Genomic DNA, 15561 nt, shown 5'->3' with positions numbered 1-15561 from the left:
TCTACACATAACGTATATAAACACATTGGTTCTATATACAACCACACAATACACACAATTAATGTATTCTATCAACCGTCAAGTTCCATGACACATTCCATTGATTAGTTTCCGTTTACCTAATCATCATGCATTGTCTACAACAATCTCGACTATCCTCCACCGATAGCCCAAAGCAGTTATTTCTAAAACAGAAAATAAATGCACAAATGGATATTCAATCAACATTTCATTTCCTCATTTCTCACCAATTAATTATCCCAATTAATTAAACAATGTAATTAGGCCATTTTCCATAATTACTATTTCAACCCTTAGGTTCCATTTTCATCAATGATTCAACAATCATTCCATTTTTCTATGCCAAACATGCATCTAGGTTTATTATGAATAAAACCCCAACTTTTGTAAAATTACACAAAAGCCCCAAACTTTCACAAAATTACCAAACCAAGCCCAACATCTCAAAATACCAAAATTTAAAGACAAAACCCATAGAGAGGAGTAGGATATCCCTACCTTGAAGTTTAAGTCAAAAAGGAGATAAAGACTCCAAGATCAACTTGCTCCAAATCCAAACTTTTTCAGATTAAATCGAAGCTCTCAACGCCCTCTATCTTTTTAACAAAGGCCCTAGGCTAGATTCACACCTTAGGGAGATCAAATCTTAGAGAGAGTGCAAGTTTAGAGAGAGAGGGTGTCGGATTTAGGGTTTAATCAAAGAAAAGGACTGAAAAAGTGATGTTTTAGACGTTGCTGTCCGCTGATATAAAACACGCTCGCTCGAGCGAAGGATTGGTCGCTCGAGCGACCAGACACAGAAAACTCTCGCTCGAGCCAAGAAGTTCTCGATCGAGCGAAGAAAAACCCAGACCGCTCGAGCCACGAAAATCTCGCTCGAGCCAGGAAATGCAACTCTCAGGTCCAGAACCAGACGCAACACCACTCTCGCTCGAGCGACAAACTCCTCGCTCGAGCGAAGGACCAAAAATCTGGGCAGCAACACTAGGCTCCCAAACACAACCAACCTGTAACAAACCTGCCCAACACATCCCATAACTCACTATACAAGGTACAAAGGATGCAAACATGATAATAAACAACAACCAACATCCACGGACACATGTCCGGATCACTGTACAACAAGGGTAAACCTGAGATCGCTATAGCCAAACTGATTCGCATCCATCCACCAAACCGCCAATCCGCTCAATCCACATCCGCTGGATTGGCAGACGGATGCGGATTGATTTTCTCCAATCCGCCAATCTGGCGGACGGATAGCGGATTGGAGGTTCCGTGGCCGCAACAGACCCGCGCCCACCCCTACTGACTACCAGTTTACTCTTTTTTATTTGGGCAAATTACAAACACCCCCCTCGAGGTTTGGTAAAAATACATATTTTTTCCTGAAGTTTGCGAAATTACATCCCGCCCCCTGAGATTTATATTTTCATAACAAATTGTCCCCTGAGGTTTTTATTTTCATACAGATTCCGCCATAATTTTTCCTAATTTGTTATAAAAATTTGACCCTCAGAGGGCAATTTGTAATTTCTCAAATCTCAGGAAGAATCTATATTTTTTCCAAATCTCGAGGGGTGTTTCTAATTTGCCCTTTTTATTTTGCCTTTAGTAGGCTCAACTGTGTAATTAATTCACAGTATCAGCGACCCCTCAAATTCCCCCCCTTATTAATTTACAAATATGTTATTGCTTCCTTTTCTGGGTGGGTTTAGTTTAGCGCTTAAGTTTGAAATTTGAACCGGGAAATGTTATAAATCTTAAATTTTCTACTAAAAAAATGATTAAATATCTCACATAAATGTGGGTGTACAAAGTTGTAAACTCCACACCCATATGAGACATTTGGTCATTTATTTAGTAGAAAAATTGGTATCCCTATAGCATTACCTATTTGAATTTGACTTTCGTGTTTAAATTTATAGGGTTTATTATGGATCTTGCTTCAATAATTTAAATTATTTATTTGTTAAGACTTTTTATATATATTATTCATAAAAAATTAAATCAATCCAATAATCTTGTAACATTTTCATTTTATTACATTTGTCTAAACAAAAATAAATAAAAATAAATAAATGGTCTATTTTTAAAAAGTATACATACAATTTATTTTTGCAGAGAAAAATATGATAAAACAAAAATATTACAACTAACGGATTGATCTAATGTTTTTCATGAATTATATACATGGTAAACTTTAGAAAATGAATATTTCAAATCAACAAAATAAGCCCTGTGAACATGATAATTAAATTTAAATTTAAACTTAAAAAATGCCAACTTGAAACATTACTTTGTTCACTAAGTTCGTTTTGTTTATTTAATTTATTATTTGTTTTTTTAGAGGGGCACTAAATAGATTGTACATATCATAAAAGTGAGTATGTTTTAATGAATGTATAATACTTTTTAAGGGTATATTACACTTTACACTAAATTTTACTTTGACTTCTATACATAAAATCATGACAATCAACCCTCTATATTTCTCATTAAATCTCACTTTGGTTCCTGCACATGAAATCGTGACGGTCAACCCCCTACACTTTTACTTAAATTTCACTTCAGTCCTTGCACAAGTATCAATGTCCTTCTTCTGTTGCATCATTTTTAAATCTTTAGCAAAATTCAGTCATGTGACAAAAATGTAACTACAAAATGAGGGTAAGAGAGAAAAATCATTCATATTTTCCACCAATACACTTTGTCCTATGTGATAAGCATACACGAGTTATATAATATAATATATATGTTCGTATGGTAAAAATTGAGACTAAAAGGCAAGAGAGTAGAGTTTTTGAAATAAGAAACCAATGCAACAAAGAAATCAAAGAGAAAAAAAGATGAATAGACAGAAAATTGTGTTACTATGAAAAACAGAGGTTCGTGATTCAAATTTATGTAAAATCCTAGTTAATCTTCTTAATTGTTCATAATCTGCATTTTGTTTTAGCCTAATACAGTCATATTTTAATGTAAATTTTGGGATAAAGTGTGTACTAGTGGTAACCCGTGCCATGCATGAGACTTTATAAATTTTTTAAAAAAATTATTATGATTATCTTGAAATAATTTAATATTTTATCTTGCAATATACATGAAATTTATAAGTTAACTTTTATGTTTATAACTTTTAAAATTATTTGCTTAAAAAAATTTATATATATATATATATATATATAATTAGTGCAATTTTGATATTTGTATTAAAAAAAAGTTAAACCTGATTAAATGAGATTAATTGAGTTATGACATGTCTCTTCTTATTATGAAAATATACAAATTTAAAAGTTATAATTAAAACAAATATATAATTTTATTATTAAATATGAAGTAAAGTGATATTTAACAATAATTAATATGATGTTTCTATTATTAATCCAATAATTTAAGTTATATTTCTTTTGATTTCAATTTCATAACTAAAAATACAGTATAAATATAATACACACACGGATTTCTAGTTTTTATGAATAAGAAGGTTTCAAAATATTTTCAAACTTTCATCATTTTCTTTTCATTTTTTTTTATCTAATTTGATTTTAAATTTGAATAAATTTTTTGATTTGATATGAATTACTCTAACTTTTTCATTAAATTTTTATCAATTTTTAAAAGAACTTTCATTCTTATCCCAATTTTTTTTTTTTCTTTTCACCATTTTTGATGGAAAAAACATAATTTTTAACGTTTCATCTTTTAAAATTTTTGTCAAATTATAATTTGATAAAAACACATATTAAGGGTTGAAGATTCTCTTAATTTGAATTATAGTGAAACAACATCTTGAAATAGTCAAAGTTTGAGTATGTGGTTTGTTGAAACATATAATTTAATTAATGCTCTTCTCATATTTGTATATAAATTGACACTTATGACTACATCATTATAAGTTTGATTATCGAAAAAAATTTGGGATGTCAAACATTTTCCATTTGTAAATATCCTACATATTAAAAAATGAAAAAAAAAATGTGTAACTTTTTGATATGTATTTATCAGTTTTTTTTTTTTTGACAAACAATTGATGTTTCAGTTTAAAAAATAAAAAAGTAAAAAAAATAAATTGATTGGATTTTTTATAGATAAAAGAAACCATCTAACTCTTCTATATACTATTAAGATGGACTATTTTAATCACATAAAAAAATAGAAATTATATTTAAAGATTATCTCTATATATTATGCTATTATATACAACTATAGTTGTAACAAATTAACTATAATATATATGAAAAGTTATATTAAGCTTTCATTTTCAATTAATTGAATTATAATTAACAAACTAACAAATAGCAGTAATGGTCTAATAAGATAGAAAGAGGATAAAAATAAAGAACAGAATGATATTTAAAAATTTTAAATTTACCTAGTTACACAAAAATTTAATATTATAGTAAAATTTTGAATTCTCAATAAATTTTCACATTTTTTTATAAAATAAAATGACAATAAAAAATTTGATACCATTTTTTTTACTTCAATTTTATGGTCTTCATTGAAGAAAAAAAAAACCAATCAAAATCCTTGGCATAGAACGGACATAGATATTTCGATTGCAACCATAATCACTAATAATTTTTCTCTACCATGCAAACCTGTAAACAAACACATAAATCTCACTAAAACCGAAACCAAAACCAAACCAACAATAGAGAAAGAGAATCACACAGGAAAAAATAAAATTAAAAAATAAATAAATTTGTAGAGTGGGAGAATGTTACCTCCAACAACTTAAACCTCACCTAACCCAGTCCGTTAGTTCTTCTGCCAGTGCTCGCGAAATTTAAAAGTTGGGATGACTAATCAAATTATTCTTTAAATAAGACTTGAAAATTGATTAATTTTTCTCATTAAGTGATTTAAAATTTTGATATATATACATCAGAAAAATAGATAATTATATTACTAAATAATAATTATCTTGAAATAATTTAATATTTTGTCTTGTGATATACATGAAATTTATAAGTTAAATTTTACATTTATAACTTTTTATCTTGCAAAATAAAATATTTAATTTATCTGTGGTTTCTATTAATTTTTAATTATTATTTTTTAGGTAAGTTATGATGTTGAGTTAGATATATGATAGACATATGAGTTTTATTGATTTAAAGTATAATGGTGAGAGATATTTTCAAATTAAATTTGTTTAGATAAACTTTAAAGATTTTTAAAACTTAAAATTGGATATTGAGATGCAAAAAAAAGATTTTAACTGAATAAATCAAAATCAAATTTATTAATTTTATCTATTTGTATACCTGATTTTTATTTTTTTTCATTTTTTTGTTATGCTATAATATAATATATAAGATATAGATAGATATCTACAACTTTCATGAAAAATATTAGCTGATTTTTTGGGGAAGAGAGAATGAAGGCAAGTTTTAATTTTTTTTTTTTGGAAATCGGTGAGAGAGAGATTAGGATGAAGAGATTATGAAATATTTTTGTTATTTAATAAATAAATCAGTCAATAGTTTTTTTAATCTATTTTATAAATTAAAAAATCAATAATTTTAGAAAATGAATTTATTTGTCCCATTAAGTGATTTAAAATTTTGATAGATATATATCAGAAAAATAGATAATTATATTACTAAATCATAATTCAAATTAAGATTTTGTTATATCTTTTTGAGTTCCATAGCTAAATTCTTATCTTTTTTATTTTTGTGTATAACCATAGTGTATGAGAGAAATTAAAAAGGGTGCTACAGTAATTATGAGAGATGTTAAAAAGGTTAGTGGGTTGGGAGAAGTGAATAAATGCTGAGATTTTTTTTTTTAAATCAGAAAATTAAAAAATTAGGATTAAGATATTAGTGCTCCCACAAAACTTGTAGATTAGAAACCTCATTTTCCTTATATAATATATAGATAAATATAGATATATGGATTGATAAAAAATATAGATGATTTTCCTTTCTTACCCTCATGTCGTAGTTACATTTTTATTACATGACTAGATTTTGTTAAAAATTTAAACAATTGAACAATAGAAATAGGACATTAACACTTGTATAGAAGCCAAAGTGAGATTTAACCAAAAGTACTAAGAGTTGACTATCACAATTTTATGTGCAGAGATTAAAGTGGAATTTGACCAAAAGTGCAAGGGGTTAACTATTATGATTTCATGTGTAAGGACCAATGTGAAATTTTGTGTAAAGTGTAAGGGTGCCAAATATAATTTACCTATTTTTTAAACTTGCTTAACATATACCCTTAAGGCATCCCATCAACTTTAATTGGGCCCTTATTTTTATTGTAAGATGTTGATAATTTTACTATTAATTAGATATCGACTTTCTGGTACCCTTTAGAGCTGGTTTGGAATGTAAATTGACTTTTTAATTTTTTGACTTTTTGATATTTTAGCCTGAGATTAAAAAGTTTTTTCTGGGATAAACATTTTAGCTTTTTTGACTTTTGTGGAAAAAAATGAAATGATTATAAATTGAATGTGATATTTTATCTTATTTAGCTAAAATAACTAATTTATCCTATGTAATTATTTTAACCCAAATATATATCCCAAACGGAATTTCAGTCTAACATTAATTGCTTGGTGTTAATTTAAGCATCAAACTATATGTTTGAATGAGAATAATTTTGAGAGAAATTGGAAAGGAAATGTACGTCTGCTTCTTTACTCCTCCACAACAACCCCCCCCCCCCCCCCCCCTCTCTCTCTCTCTCTCTCTCTCTCTCTCTCTCAGATGAATTTTATTCCCAACAACCCAAATGAATTTTTTTGAATTGACAACTCAGCCTTAATGAATGCAATCGACCTTTCGCCTCCTCCTCAAATCCCTCTCATCGTCTCTGCTTCTTTCATATGTTTTGAACGAAAGCATATCTAGCAGTCCCTGTAGGGCCACTCTCTCTATTTGCAAACCCACATTTTTCTCACTTTGTTTGGAAATTGAGGAGAGAGAAGAATTTCTTTTTTCTTGTTTTGTTTAGTTAAACTATATAAAAGGAAAATCAAGAAAAGAAATAATATCTTGTTATGTTATTAAATTAATCCTTTATAGCTGTTAGTATTTTTATTAAATTAATTTTTTTTTATAAGTGTAAGTATTTTTATAATTGTTTTATTTTGTTTCCATATCTCTTTACTTTTACAGAGATTCAAAATAAAGATTATGAGATAAATGAGTTTTTGTAACGCCCTCAAATACGACATGCAATTACATATAAACTAACCACATTCCTTTATTTCATTGAGTTTCATTACATAAGTATTACATGTTAACATCAAAACAAAATGCCCTACGGGCTTACAGCTTTCCAAGTTAACACTTGGTTACAACAAAAGAGTACTAACTCGTTTACACATTAAGCCCTTGGCTTGAAGTTACATGTAATACATCAAAAGTAAAACAACTACACTATGTCCGCCTCTAGCCTCCCAAGCTATGTCCTTGGAGGTGGCATGCATCCTGTACCTGAAAATGATATTCCCATATAGGGTGAGCCACAGCCCAGTAGAAATGCACTAAACCAACCATGGACAATGACTAAAACATTAGCAATTGATAGTTGGTCAACACTGATACAATCACATAAATAACATATTTATGTCAACGACTTACAAGTCCCAATTACTTTTCATTTTCCCTTTAACAACAGATAAGCATACTAGCTCTATCATCATTTCCACAGATATGTATAAAAACTATATCTCACATTCAGATAAGCATAAAAACTATATCCACATTCTCAACAGATATGTATAACAACAATATCCACAGATAAGCATACAAGCTGTATCCACACTTCACAAAGATAAGCATATGAGCTCTATCTTCACTTCTCTAGACAAGCATATGAGCTGTGTCTACGGAGTTCATCCCCTATCTCCTCCCAATACCTATCCGGTTTAGAGGTACATCCCCTATCTTCCCCTAAACCGCGGAGTACATCCCCTATCTCCTCCTCTACACATAACGTATACAAACACAATGGTTCTATATACAATCACCCAATACATACAAATAATGTATTCTATCAACCGTCAAGTTCCATGACACATTTCATTGATTAGTTTCAGTTTACCTAATCATCATGCATTGTCTACAACAATCACGACTATCCTCCACCGATAGCCCAAAGCAGTTATTTCTAAAACAGAAAATAAATGCACAAATGGATATTCAATCAACATTTCATTTCTTCATTCTTCTCAATTAATTATCCCAATTAATTAAACAATGTAGTTAGGGCAATTCCCATAATTAACATTTCAACCCTTAGGTCCCATTTTCATCAATGATTCAACAATCATTCCATTCTTTTCATGCCAAACATGCATCTAGGTTTATTATGAATAAAACCCCAACTTTTGTAAAATTACACAAAAGTCCCAAACTTTCACAAAATTACCAAACCAAGCCCAACATCTCAAAATACCAAAATTTAAAGACAAAACCCATAGAGAGGAGTAGGATATCCCTACCTCAAATTCGGAGTCCCAAAGGAGAAGACGACAAAACCCAACGTGCTCCAAAACCCGAGATTTTCAGATTAAAATGAAGCCCTCGACGATCAACAACTTTTTTGTAAAGGCCAAAGGTGAGTAAATCACTCCTACTAGATCAAAACCTAGAGAGAAGGTAGAGTCTAGAGTGAGAGGCTCAACAATGGTGATTTTGGAAAAGTAAGAGAGAGAAGAGAAAGTGAAAAGTGATTTGAAAAGTCACAATTTCGGGACTTTAACCCAGGTCTCCGCTCGAGCGTAAAACATCCCGCTCGAGCGTCCACTCACAGACTTCCGCTCGAGCGGCCAACCGCCCGCTCGAGCGGCCAACCGCCCGCTCGAGCGCAGAATGCACTCGCCCAGCACTTTTGCAGAACCAGGACTCCGCTCGAGCTCCCAACCATACGCTCGAGCGGCCACTCACACAGATCCGCTCGAGCGGCCAACTCCACGCTCGAGCGTACAACACTGCACAACAAATACTGGATGGGTGTATTACTCGCTCGAGCGCCAACACCTCCGCTCGAGCGTACAGGCCAAAAATCTGGGCAACTAGTTTTGGTTTCTAAACTCAACCAACCTGAAACAAATCCGCCCAACACATCCTATAACTCAAATACGAAGTAAAAGGATGTAAACAAAATAATAAACAACTACCAACATCCACGGACACATGTCCGGATCACGGTATAACAAGGGTAAACCCGGGATCGCTATAGTTTTTCTCAATTTCTTCCTATGTCACTTTATTCTGCTTCTAAACCGAGTGATATGAATAGAGAGGAATTTATTTCTTATTTTTTTCCTTCCCCAACCACTCAATCCAAACGGGTTATAAATTATAAGCGATTGATCGTTTTACACAAAAAATAAACACTAAACTGTATCAAAATTCCTTAGAATGATGGTAAGTCCAGATATCGAACCATAGGGACAAATGTGAAATTAAACTAATTTAATTGTTAAATTCCTAAATTAATTTTGATAACAAGATGGATGGTTCATAGACTACAATAATTAAAATCAACTAAGAAATTAAATTGACAATTAAAATTGAAGTTGGAGATACTGATTCTAAGGAAATCCTAGAGTAATGAATTCATCACTAGTGCCATAAATAAGGTTTCAATTGTGTTATGGTTCAAACCAAATAATACTTCACAAATACAAGTTTGAAGCATTGATCAAGAGAATTATCGTGTTTAATGTACAGACACGAACTATCTCAAGTAGCATGAGTCGTTCACTCTAAACTAGGATAGTAACATGACTCGTCCCTCGTAGTATGACTTGTCTCATACCTTGAATGTGAAAGAATAGAAAACCATTGCATAGAAAGCATTCAACAATCACAGAAAGTAGAATACTTAAAGAAAATAATGAAAAATATATTTAAAAACTTCTTGAACACCATACATGTCACGACCCAAACTCGCCCCCACAGGTTTAGCGTCATAACCGGCCAGTAATCCATGATTACCGAAGGCCTGTTTTACAATGATGACAATAATACAATATAAAGGGACTGGTGGAAGCCAATCAATAATAACATACATCATCCAATGAGCTGTGAGGACCTGAATAAAAATAAATTTTCATATACATAGTTATATACACAAACAATTATGTCCATAAAACACATATATACAAGACAAAACACAATGTAGAGAATTAAATCCCATTATCGAAAACAGTATTAACAAAAGTCATAAAATATTCATTTCACTTGACCAATATCAAAAGGGTGAATTTGAACCTCCCAAAAAGCCTTGACACATGTTGGTTCGGAACCTCGCAGTGAGGCATGATAGCTGGCTTGACAAAACAAGGGTTCGGGTCGATGCCACTAGCTTTGATCCGATACTCGATCACCTACATATATATAATAAATAGTGAGCTAGAGCCCAGTGAAGAACATATTTGTAAAGAGGTTAAGAATGATGTCCTTACGGTCTTTAAAACAATCGATTTCAATCAATATCTTTGTCAATCAATCGTTCAATCATTTGATTCAATCAATCATTTTCAATCATCTTTGTATTCATAAAGGTCATATGTGGTACATCTAATAGCAACACTATAAGACAATAGATCTTAAAGACCGAACAATCAATTGATGACCATCATACAATAACAATAGTTCTAAGATTTGAAACTGACAGAGATCTCTGTAACAATAGCGATAACAATATCAATAACAATAGCAATATGCTATAGATGCCACGAATACAGTTCATAAAATAGGATCATCATTCAATTGATAAAAAGTATCATTTCAGAAAACAATATAATTCATCAATCAGAAAATAAATACGATTGAACATATCTTTATAACAATGTTACTCACAGTAAGCTTACACGTACTAATGGTTCGGCGTCCGACCTAAACAAATAATGTCAAGCACAACACAATTACAATCACACTCTTATAATTCTATTCAATTCAATCGTTTGATCTCTATTCATTTTCTCCCATTCGATTCTAATTTTTCATTTGGTTATTCCTATTTATTTTTCTTCCGTTCCTTTTAAATATGGATGACTAGTATTAGGAATAAATTAGATTATTAATCTCTAATTAAAATATGTTTAGCTATGTATTAATCAAACTTATTAAATATAAATAATCTAATCATATACCAACCCTTATTAAGTTCTCTAATTACACAATCAAACTTAAATTAGGCTCATACACATTAAATTACAATTATTCAGTCATGTTTAAATTACTGAATCAGAAACACTTAAAATATGTACATTTTGCAATTTCAACCCCATTTTCAAGCAAATCAAGGCCCAAATAATTAATCTTCACATTTATTTCCATAATCTTAAACCTAACTCAATTTCAATTGAATTTAATTAATTCTCAATTAAGGCTTAATTTGACTACATCTAATTTTACAAACCTAAATCAAATTTTTAATTGAATTCTTATGAGGCTCTAGATATCAAATTAAACTCATTCTTCGATTTTTGAAACTCAATTTCATGAAACATCCATTTTCTTGAACCCAAGCTCTAATTCATTAAACTCCATGAATCATGGTTAAAAACAAGTTTAGAACCCAAGTTCTCTTAAGAATATGCCATGCACGTAAAGATTAGGAGTTAATTTGAACAATTCTATCATTTTCTAACATGCATGTCCTAAGCTCTTAATTACATGAGAAAATCTTCTAATTAATTATAAATGCAGCTCAAGTAAGCTTATGTTCTTCCTATTTGAACTTAGATTCTATGAATTAACAATGTATCATTTCAATTTCATGAATTAGGAGGTGGAAATTACCTTAGTTTGATGATTTAATGCAATATGAATCGAGTCCCTTCTTTCTTCTTCCTTCAATTCTTCTTTGAGCTCAAACTCTCAAGATGACTATTTCTTTCCTCTCTCTCTCTCTCTCTCTCTCCCCGTGGGTCTTGTTTGGTGTGTTAGATGAGACTCAATATAAGCAACCAAGTACTCTCTCTCTTACTATGTTTGTTGATTAAAAAAATAGTAGTATTCTAAATTATTATTGTCATTAATTAATTTTAAACCATTAAATCATTCTAATTAAGTTAAATAAAAAATCAAATCTACCCAAATTAAATTAATCATTATCACAATAAAATCTCAATTATACTTAATTTAATTTAAGTATATTAGTGTGAGCGAATAAGGCTCTAATTCCTATCAAACTATTTAATTCTAACTTGTTAAAATTAGCGAATCAGACAGGTTTAATTTTCATTCTAACTTATCTGTTCAAACAATACAAGTCAATAAATCTCATAACAATCAATAACACTTAATCACATAATTAACATGTAGGAACATAACTAATAGTTCCAATTAAGACTCAATTCAGTCACAAACAATTTCAATAAACTGAATCAATTTTTAATTAAATTTCTCAAATGGCTCTAAAAATTCCCATAAGTCCATCCATGTACTTAATTTTAATTTGTGCACCCAATAAGATTGTCGATTGTAGTTTTAAAGTTGTAACCTTAATATGTAATTTTCCAATTTGGATAGATATGCACAAATTAAATTACTAGGCACTTAGTTCAATTAGAATTAACACATAATTAATTAATTAAAATCATGATTAGCAAGTCTAGGTCATCACAATACAACTCGTTCAAACCATTACAACAATGAAAACCAAAGAGAACCCTATTTACTTGGCTAGGGTTTTATCAAAATCCTAGAAAAAGTAGAACTAGCCACTTATGGAGGAGTAGGAAAAGGTAGAGGGAAAAGAAACCACCGTTGAAGACATGCTTGGACCCTGAAAAGCCTTCTCTCCAAAACCCTAGCCTATCCTCCACTTTTAAAAAAATTCAAAACCCTAATTTAGCCTTCTTTTTTTTTTTGCCTTCTATACTTCCCAGCTTTTCAAAACAGGTTTAAAATGTCGGACATGCAATTTGAGGTATGGCCGCATGTGTAGAAAATTCCACCGCTTGTGCGGCGAGGGTCCTGTACATGTGGAAAAAACCCTTCGCGCGTGTGATTTTTGCGATCTTTGTTTGGCTTCATTGAATAGGCTGCACATGCGAGAACGCTCCTCCGCACGTGCGAGATGTACTTTTTTGGCTAAAATGTTGTGTTTTTGCTCATTTTGTGCTTCCATCGTATCCAACCTGATTGACATTAAACAGACGTAACATGTACAAATTGAATGGAGAATATGTTTAAGAGATTCTAGTTATCGGCCTCAATGATATACAGTTTGGCCTTAATCACATCCATCAACTTACAACTTGCTAGTCCTTGAGCAAGGAATAAAGAAAGAAAAATTAAACAAAATCTAACTAACTCATATTCCGTGGGATAAACGATTGCATTTAATATACACAATAAGCCTTTAAACCACAAAGTTACCCTAAGTAGACGAGTATAATCTCGTGAGAGTTTCTAGAAATGATACCGACAAACACTCAGTGTTCATACACCTCATTCACACATTCAAATCATTTGCTCAAGTAACACTCCCAAATATCTCACACCATTTAATGACAGATATTTCACTACATCTGGTGAATTACTCGATACTAGTGGTATGCATAGATCAATTAATATGAGCATGTGAAATAACAAGAGGTATTCAAATTGAAAATAATTTTTGCACCATATGTGTACTGTGAAGCTCAACAAACAGTGAATTACCATAAAGCATCTAATCAAGTATTCTCAAAGTCTCATAGCACAAGCCCACCTTCAAAGTTTGAAATTTTTGTTTTGGTAGTTTTATTTATTTATTTATTATTTATTATTTATTATTTTTTATTTTTTATTTTTTATTTTTTATTTTTAAAAGGGACTGTGCAATGTCCAAATTTCTTAAGTTTTCTAGTTAACCCATATAGCGAGTGTTGGGCCAATGACTCCTAAGCCAGAAGGCTTTAGGACACTAGGTGTAAAGACACCCCAACAAGCTTAATAACTCAAGTTAACAAGGCTACAAATCCAAAGTAGTCATCCTTTTGCAGCAGTGACCGTGCAATGTCTAGGTCCCTTAAGCTTTCTAATTAACCCGTGTAACAAGTGTTAGGCCAATAACTCTCAAAACTAGGTGGCTTTAGGGCACTAGGTGTGAAGACACCCCAACGAACTTAATAACTTGAGTGACAAATGCTACGAACCTAAACTAGTCACTCCTTTTTATTTTTATTTATTTATTGATTTTCAATTTTGAAGGTGCAGTCACAATATGAGTCAAGAACACCATCCTAGATAACAACTATTGTAATTAACCTAGTCAGAATTGTGCTCGTGAAAGGCAAAGGTCAAAAATATCACTTATCAATCAACTAGACTCTCGCTACACACAAACTCACATTAAGTTAATCATGCACACAACATAGATTGAGCGATATTCTAAGATGTCATGAAACACAATACTTGTGGTGGTGCAACATATCATGTATATTTCAGTGCTCATAATTCTCAGGTGTGAATCAAGGTGTACCCTCTATATAAATATGCACTCCCCCCCAACTAAAATGACATTGTCCTCAATGGAAAACAATCAATTAAGCAATAAATTAAAATAAATGTGAAGGACAGACTATCACCAGATTGGGTTCCCATTAGCACCACAAATTCATATTTAAGTGCAGATATACAAAATAGAATAAGTAGGGCTCATGGGCTAGAAGCATCAGGAGGCGGAGGCGGGTAATGACCAAGGAACGCTTGTAGCATAGAATGTGTCTCATAGACATCTTGACGAGTCTGCTCCTGGTAGGCCTAAAAATCAGCGTGCAAACTCGTGAGGAGCTAGTGGTGATCCTAAAGAGTACTATAGACTTGATCCACATAGTGCTGAAGATGCAAGTACTCCTCTCAGGTCATGTAGATGGGCTCCCCTTGGGGAGACACTAGAAGGGCTGGAGGAGGTATATCATGCATGGGCTTATCTGCCTCATCAACTGGGACACCGACCTGTGGTGGGATCTGGGATTGGCTATGTTGCCACTCCCGTTGGCCGAAAGTCAGGTAGGCGATGTCAGTCTCTTCATCAAGATTAATCTCAAGGTTGTTCAGCCGAAAGGTAGAGGCCAAGTCGTGTTCTGCAAGGATTGAGGCTGAACAACCTCTCGTAGAAATTTCTGCGTGTGTAGCTAGATGACATCTGAAGGTCCACCCGGTAGTCATGTTGGTCACGGTATAACACTTGCACAAACTCGTTTCGACGCTCAGCTTTGTGCCCAAGTGGAAGGGCATTCTTTTACAACACCGAGTCAATGAATAATAGGTGAGCGAGAAGCTTACTTTGGCAAAGGCATGTGAAATTAGGATCACCATGGGCCCCAGAAGGAACTCTTGAATGATGCGAAGTATGGGCTTGTCATCTACAATGTTGGGGAATGGACGGCCCGTGCGTCCAACATAGAGACCTAATGCCCTAGCAATCATCGAGGGCTTGATGTCAATGATGTGGCCATCGATAGTGTAATAGAGGTGGGTAGATGTCACTATAGGCTCCGCATACATGTTCTGGTAAAGCAGCCAGACTAGACAAGGATAAGTAGGCTCTGTGAAATTG

The 15561-nt window shown here is 32.1% G+C and overlaps 1 long non-coding RNA gene across 1 annotated transcript in view; it reads right to left on the bottom strand.

Annotated features, from left to right (window-relative positions):
• Positions 1-7250: 7250 nt before the first annotated feature.
• Positions 7251-15561, bottom strand: part of LOC145796554 (uncharacterized) — a 144736-nt gene continuing 136425 nt past the window's right edge. The window contains exon 4 of the long non-coding RNA XR_014337029.1: positions 7251-7487. This is a non-coding gene — a long non-coding RNA (uncharacterized LOC145796554). The remainder of the gene's footprint in view (positions 7488-15561) is intronic.

Source organism: Camellia sinensis, chromosome 8 (assembly GCF_055761805.1).
Source record: "Camellia sinensis isolate YWXY chromosome 8, ASM5576180v1, whole genome shotgun sequence".
Lineage (NCBI taxonomy): Eukaryota > Viridiplantae > Streptophyta > Magnoliopsida > Ericales > Theaceae > Camellia > Camellia sinensis.
This window is presented reverse-complemented; position numbering and strand designations above follow the sequence as displayed.